Below are 8,265 nucleotides of genomic sequence, written 5' to 3' on the forward strand. Positions count from 1 at the left end.
TTTATGAATCCTTATGCTAGACTTGATTTCTCTTATTTATGCAATTGAAAGTAATTCATATTTATGACTTTAATTTAGCTTTTTACACCCTTTGGCTTTGGTTGAGTAATTAGAGACTCTTGAGTTATCAAACTCTTTTGTTGATTGATAATTGGAAGTTGCTAATTTACTTGAATTCCACTAACTCTAGTCTTTCTTTGGGAATTGACTAGGACTTGAGGATTCATATTGATTTATCCACTTGACCTACTTTCATAGTTAGAGGTTGACTAAGTGGGAGCAACGAGCAATTCTCATCACAATTGATAAGGATAACTAGGATAGGACTTCTAATTTTCATACCTTGCCAAGAGTTTTCTTAGCTATTGATTTATTAATTCCTGCAATTTATTTCTCTTGTTCAAACCTTTCAAAAACCCAAAAATATTGTTTTCCATAACCAATAGTAAAATACACCTCCCTGCAATTCCTTGAGAAGACGACCCGTGGTTTGAATACTTCGGTTTATAAATTTTATTGGGTTTGTTAATTGTGACAACCAAATTTTTTGTACGAAAGGATTTTTGTTGGTTTAGAAACTATACTTACAACGCGATTATATTTATGAATTTCTTTACCGATAGAAGTCTGATCGTCAACTACACACATGCTCATCATTCCTACCAAAATAGCCATCAACCTGGCATCACAAGCTTCCCCAACAATTCCCAATATATTTGAAAACAATGCATTCAAATAGAAATAGAAAGATTACAAAACCAGCTAGTTACAACACAATCAATACATCAATTTCAACCCCAACCAATCACAGAACTTTCCAGGTTTCTTCAATAAAGAGAAAATTATTTGATCATTATCAATCTAAGCTCCAAATGATTTACCTCTTACATCAGGTTTCTTCATTTATTCATTTTAAAATTATTTTTTCAGTTTTTTTGTCTTTTTTGGATGTCACTTTATAAGGAGAAACCAGAAGACAAGAAAACACTAATGTCATTTTAGATTTTTCTATCACTAATCTGGCATTTTCAACATTATTCAAGTCAATGTGCTGAAATTCCTAAACCCAACAAACATAACATTTTTAATCCATAATCTTATCTATCCAATACTAAATGTTACAAACAACCAATAATAAATGAAAGCTGCTTTTCTGAAATGCATTTCTACAAAGCTAGATTCGGCACAGGTTGAAGGAGAACCATCACTCCAGCAAGCATGAATAGAACTCTAATTAAAAGATTTGGCTTAAATAAAACAAAAAAAATCAAATAGCATGAACACCACCAGATTAGCAACACTTAAATATAGAGTTCAAAATTCAAATAGTAGCTTACATCTGTTTAGCTCCTCTTAAGTTAAGCACCTGCAAGCATTAGACAACAGTCCAAATAAGCATCAAGCTGGATAATATTTAATCTAAAAAAAGCAAGAATGGAGAGAGCATAGTAATAGGAAAATAAATGCAGAAATATATGCCAAATATTTGGAAGAACAAATAATTACAAATTTTAGGAAATTTGGAATAGAAACAAGACAATGGAATTTGGAAGTTCAGTAACAATAACTGAAAAGGATACCTAATTTTTGTGAGCTCGATTGAAAGAGAGAAGACGCGTAAGAGAGAGCGGAGAAGGAGGAGCGACGACGACAACAGAGAGAAGATGATAAAGAGTAGACAGTAACAAGCGATGACAGAGAAAACGACACCATTTGATACTTGAGAGGCAGAATCAATTCCTGTGGATAACAACATGATGTCGGAGCTCACCAGTCTGGGCCGTGTCGGTTCCAGACCATAACCAGAAAAAATCACTTCCTCCCTGTCTTCCGTCAAACTTTTATGGTTAGTCAATCCTATACATGATGCTTTCAAATAGCGTCTGTGACACTTTTTCCTTGCTTCATTGATTTATCCATCTCAGTACAAATTTCTAACGATGATCGAGTGCTTCTTGTCACGACAGCAAGATTGAAGCTACGTGATAAAAAAATGGAGGAATGAAAATGTGCTTCAATTAATGGAAGATGTATTCTTTTAGGTAACAATTATTTGAAAAAGATAAAAAAAATTAGTTTCTAGTATTTTAAGAAATTATATAATTACTCATTTTAAATAATAATTTAATTACAAAACGACCCTATTATAATTAAAACAGTAACTCAGGTTAAAAATATATGTCCAATTAAAATGTGACACATGGTAAAGGATAACTTACATATTATTTCAAAAGAAATTTGATAGAATTTACCTTAATTCAAACATAGCTTTTCAATGTAAAATAATTTTTTTATTGAAAAGCTACGTTTAAATTTTTACATATTAAATGTATTGATAGAATATTTAGAAAAACAAAAACTTTCTATTAGTTGTCTTACTTTCCTTGGACGGGTAATTTTTATTCTTTTGTTTCTTCTATTTTGGTAACTTTTTTTCCACGATATTTCTTTAACTTGACAGGTTAAAAATTAATCCATTGCAAATATGAATTCTATTTCAGGGTTTGCTCAATAGAAGGAAAATTTAAACTCCTAACACTTATTTAAGCGAACTAGTGAGTTAGTCATTTGACCAACCTAAATTAATTTTTAAAAGATGTGCAACACGAAAACTTTTTAAGAGACCACCCATTCTAATAGTATTCTTACCCAAGCATGCTTAATTGTAGAGTTTTAATGAGATTCAGTGTATTAATACGAGTATGATCGCACTTTTAGTAACTTTTTTTGGGAGAAAAATAAAATTGGGAGTCCGAAATTCCTTGGCAACTTTATTCTTTTGTTTTATACTTCAATTATCTTAGTTTTTAACACTTTTATTTTTGTGAACCATCGGAGCCAAGGCCCAAGGGGAGAAACAAAAGGCTAACTGTCTGGAGTGATTATCCATTTTCTATCATTTACATATAGAGATTTCATTCCTTTAGGCATACTATTAATAAAACTGAAATCATTGTGCCTTTTGAAACTTTTTTTTGCAAGCCAATCAGCACACATGTTCCCTTCTCTCAGGGTGTGTTGAAAGATGAGCTCTCAGGGTCTTCTTTAAAACTCCACAATTTCTCTTAGGAGGAATTAAAATGTTGTATATTATGCTTGAGATTTATATCCTCATACACTTCTATTGAATCAACATCTACAACCACTTTTTTCATACCAAAGTCTCATGCCATCCTAATCCCATGGACAACACCCCACAATTTTGCTTGCATAGCTTGATTTTTTTAGGCTAAAGCCCAACACAGTAATAAACAATTACATAGTGATTTTTTTTATAATGGATCTAAAGAGCCCAAAACACAAAACTACAAAAAAATCTTCTGAATCTAGAGACTTCTATTGCATCACTTAACAACAGGATTCTAAGATTAGGGGGAGGGGAGTTCTAATGATATAAATTGGTTGCGAGAACCGAACTGATCAATGAACCAGTAAAATGACTGGTACAACGGTCTAGAAGTTCAACCGATTTAACTAAATATAAAATAAAAATATTAAAAATTTAATATAAAATTTTCAAATATTCAAATTTAATAATTTCTAAAATAATAAAATTTTAAATTCTGTACTTTTATATAATAACTTATTCATATTTTATCATTAAAAATTCACAAAATAAAAAATTCTAAACAACTTTAAATTCTAATAAAGTAATCACTAATTAAATCATTAATAATACTCATCACAACAGCAACAAAAGTTTAGAACAAAAAATTTTCAACAATAATTGCTAATGTCAAATAATAAAAAATAATGAAAAATACAAACTTATATAGAAACTCAAACTATCAACAATAGAATTCAGAATCACAAACAAATTTTAACAACGACTTAATTAAGTATTCAACAACAAAAACTCAAAAAATTCAGCATCCAAAGCCAAGATAGAGGCTAACAAGAGTTTGCAACCTAAACTTCCTTTTGAAATCAACAAACTCCCCCTTACACCAAGTCTAAGTTTAGTGTTGGTGTGCATCATCAAATAAAAAAAAAGTTCTCAAGAAGGTGCTTGGAGGTTAGAAAAACAAGAAGATTCCTACAGAAAGCTTCTCACCAGGGGAGAAAATGATGTTAGTTCACTATTCCTTGAAGTCATATACAGTGAACAAAATTCTTCTCTTGAACACATTGAGCTCTTGGATAAAGATATGGGGAAAAGATTAACAGTGATAGGGGAGGAGTTGAAGCACCATGATCATCTTCCATCTTAGCAAGAATCAACTGTTAAACTAGTGACGTTAAAAGAGCGTTAGTTGGGAGGCAACCCAACCGTCGATAACTTTTTATTTATCTTTAATTTCGTTTCATTTTTAATTTCATTTGTTTTAATTGAATAAGCTTGTGCATCACTTATTTATTTTTACTAGATAATCATGATTATTCATAATTCTATTACTATTGTTTTTCTTTGTTGCTTGAGAATAAACAATCATTCAAAATTTGGTGTTGGAGATTATACTCTAGAAGATGTTGAAGAGGAAGGTAACTCTATCCTTGAGCTTTTATTTCTTATATCTTACATCTAGTTGATAATCATGATTCATTCTTCTTCATTTCACCTTACTTTTGAAATTGTTTGCACCAAATATCTTTAAGCATGCAACAAAAAGTTTTTGAAAGAAAAAAGTTGAAAAAAAAATTTAAATTTTAGCGCAAGTAAAATTAAGAGAAGTGGAGGTTCTGATCATGTGAGTATGTCATGAGGTTACACGTTTGTGAAAACTTGTATGGGGAGTTCTAAGATATGAAATGAAGTTTAGAAAAGTATTATAGATATTCTCAACATTTTATAGAACCAAAAAATAGAAAGAAAACAAAAAGAAAAACCAAAACAAAGAGCAAGGCCTAAGGCTCTGAGCACCAATGGTTAGGAAGGTTAAAAGAAACAAAACTCAAAGAGTTGTTTCCTAGTAAAGTGCTTGTGGTGTGACTGTGTCAAGCAAAGAGGCTTAAGCAAGTAAATTCGAGGGGTGCTTCAACACCCGATACCTTGAACCAACTGATTTGGGAGTGTTGATTGAAAACTTATCTTAAAAATTTGCCTTGAGATAAAACATTTAGAGTCAAAGTCAAGTGCAATAAAACCCCCAAAATAAGTATGGCTGAGAAAAGAAAATAATGATAATAATAAGAGAAAGAAAAGAAAAAACTGTTTTCAAGGTGAAAACTTATAAAGAGACCTCCATAGTATCATCTGAATGGAATTTCTAAGTTCTAAGATTTTCAATTGTAAGCCTAGCAAGCATTGGAATCCATACATGATCACACAATTCAGAGTTTACTCCATTGTCACTTGATCACTTCACTCACTGAAATATCACAACCAATTCTTCAACTCGCTTCATTTGGAAGACTCCTTTGTACATAGTTCCTTTCTTGTTTGGAGACAAGTAAGATCTTAAGTTTGGTGTTGTAATGCATGAGCATCTCTAGTTATTTTTTATTATTTTTATAGTAATTTTTTTGTTATAATTGATATTTTTTGTACTTTAATCAATGTTTCTTTGAGTTGCTTTGAACTTTGATATGTGTAAAAAATTGTAAAAAGATTTCAGGCAAGAACAAAGGAGAAGAAAGACAACCAAAGAAGCTCCTGAGAGAACTAAGAAAGGTGGCATGCAAAAGGAAGCAACCTCCCAAGGTACCAAGAATTGAAAACAAGCCCAGAGAAGTTCAAAGAGAATTTACAAACCTGACCGCTTTATACTCCAGCAAGAATAACTTGAGTTATAGAGGTCCAAATAAAGCAGTTTCCAACAGTATTAAAAATCCAACTTTCAGAGCTTTCTAATGATATATAATAGTCCATAGTGGACATGCGTCTAAGGCAGCCTCCTCCTGCATTGAACGCAGCCCCATCTCAAGTCCAATTGAACCATGCATATAACGCAGCTCCCCCTAACCTCTTCATACTCCAACAAGAATAGCTTGAGATAGAAAGGTCCAAATAAAGCAATTTCAGCGGTGTTAGGAAGCTAACATTCAGAACTTTCCAAAAATATATACATATATGTCTATAGTGAACTTGCGTCTAACACAACCTCCTCCTGCATTGAAGGGAACTATACTCAAGCCACATAAGGCACTTCTAGGAAAAAAAAAAGCCATGTGTATAATGCATGAACCACGCGTATAACACATGGCCAAAGTACACCTTCCAGGAGCCAATTTTCTCCATGCGTTATACGTGGGAACCATGAGTATAATGCATGGGCCAAAATACAACCTTCCAATAGCTTATTTCTTCATGCGTTATAGTTGAGGATCATGCCTATAACGCATGGGCCAAAAGCCACTCCCAGAGCTCTGGATCTTTTACTAATTTTTTCTAATCCTTCACTAATATCTCCAGCTTCAAGTATTTTGTTGGTCCAAAATTAAAGTTTCAAGCTCATGATTTCAACTAAGCAAGGCACCAAATTGTGAATTTTAGTTACAAGAAAGATCACTTGTTAGTTAAGATTCATTAAGAAAAGATTTGATTTAAATTAGATTTGATTCTGTTTTGATTGAATTTGAATTCTAGGTTATTGTTTAGGTTTTAAATAAGTCCAAGGGTTGTATGTTTCCACAGACATAACATCTCATACTAAATACATCACACTTTACAGTTTTGTTTTCATTCCACCATAAGTAACTAATCTCCTTTGTTAAGGTTAGGAGCTCTATTCATCTTTTTATGGATTATTAATCTAAGCATTTTGCTTTATTTTGTGATTATGCTTTGATCTATTTCATGATTGAGTTTTTTTTCTTCATTTCTAAAGGTTTGGAATTGTTGGGAAGCATTCTAACTCCGTTTTGGATTCTAAATATTGTTTTGAAAAAAAGTAATATTGGAATTAACTTGAAAACTCTTTCTCATTACTTTTTTTATTTAACTATGAATGGTATTTCAATGAGTGTGTGACATTTTGTGATTTTTAATTGCTCTAGTTTGAATAAGTGACATGAATTCAGATTATAAAATTTTTGTAAATCATTCTTTCTTGTAAGTTTCAATTATTTAGGAGTAGTTTGGATAAGTGACATATAATTCAACCTAAAGACTATTCTTAAATCTTATTTGAAATCAAATCAGAATTGTGCTTCACCTATTTTCTTAAATAATTGACTAAGAAATTAGTAATTAATTAGGTTAAATAGAAATTAAATTTCCAAACAATCAGAATTTTATTATTTATGATTTGTCGTGATTGATCTCTATACGCCTCAAATAAATGAACATAAGAATTGTTTTCCTAGACAGTGAATATTTCTGAAACTTTAACATTCTCACCACTGTTGTTTTCACATTCACTGTTTCCTATTTATTGCCTCTATTTACACGTTTACTTTAATTCCTCATTCACTCATTTGTTTCTTGATTTGTCTAATTAGAATAGTCAATTAATCATTGTTGTTTAGTCCTTTAATCCTTGTGAGAACAATAACTCACTCACCATGATATTACTTGATATGATTCGCTGCACTTGCCAAGTTGTGATTTAAAAAAATTATGTATCAAGTTTTTGGCGTCGTTGTTGGGGATTAATTGAGATTGACAACTACCACATTAATTAATTCTCTAAATTATACTTTTATTTTATTTTCTTTTGCTACTCACTGGAACTTTCTTTACTATGACTTTAAAAATTCCAATTTCCTTGTTGTTTGTGTGTTTTTATGAAAGGTAACAAGGACAAAGAACCTCTTCAATTTGATTTAGAAATAGAAATAACCCTCAAACAACTAAGAAAGGAATCAAGAAATCAGAGAAAACTAGAAGACAATGCTAGAAAGCATGACAAACAACAATGACAATGCTAGGAGGACTCTTGGGTCTTTCACTAAATCTACTCCTGGAAATTGTAGAAGTAGCATAGTAGCCCCTACTGTGAAGGCAAACAACTTTGAGTTGAAGTTTCAACTCATCGCCTTGGTATAACAAAATTGCCAATTTAGAGAGAGTTCTCAAGAAGATCCTAATCTGCACATATCCAGCTTCCTACAAATTTGTGACACAGTCAAATCCAATGGCACCTCTACTGAAACTTATCGATTGAGGTTGTTCCCATTCTCTGTAAGGGACCGAGCCAAGCAGTGGTTCAAAACTCAACAAAAGGAGAGGTTGGCAATAAATTTTTAACCAAATTTTTCCCACTACAGAGGTTGACAAAGCTAAGACATGATATCCATACCTTCATATAGAAAGATGGAGAATTCCTTTATGAAGTCAGGGAGAAGCACAAGAGAATGCTGAAAAAATGCCCTCTGAATATGTTT

General features: G+C 31.8%; 1 non-coding gene across 1 annotated transcript; it reads right to left on the reverse strand.

Annotated features, from left to right (window-relative positions):
- Positions 1–8,157: 8,157 nt before the first annotated feature.
- Positions 8,158–8,265, reverse strand: LOC127743577 (small nucleolar RNA R71). Its single transcript, XR_008004962.1, has one exon. It is a non-coding gene; the product is annotated as a small nucleolar RNA R71 (small nucleolar RNA).

The sequence above is a fragment of the Arachis duranensis genome, chromosome 10, assembly GCF_000817695.3.
Source record: "Arachis duranensis cultivar V14167 chromosome 10, aradu.V14167.gnm2.J7QH, whole genome shotgun sequence".
Lineage (NCBI taxonomy): Eukaryota > Viridiplantae > Streptophyta > Magnoliopsida > Fabales > Fabaceae > Arachis > Arachis duranensis.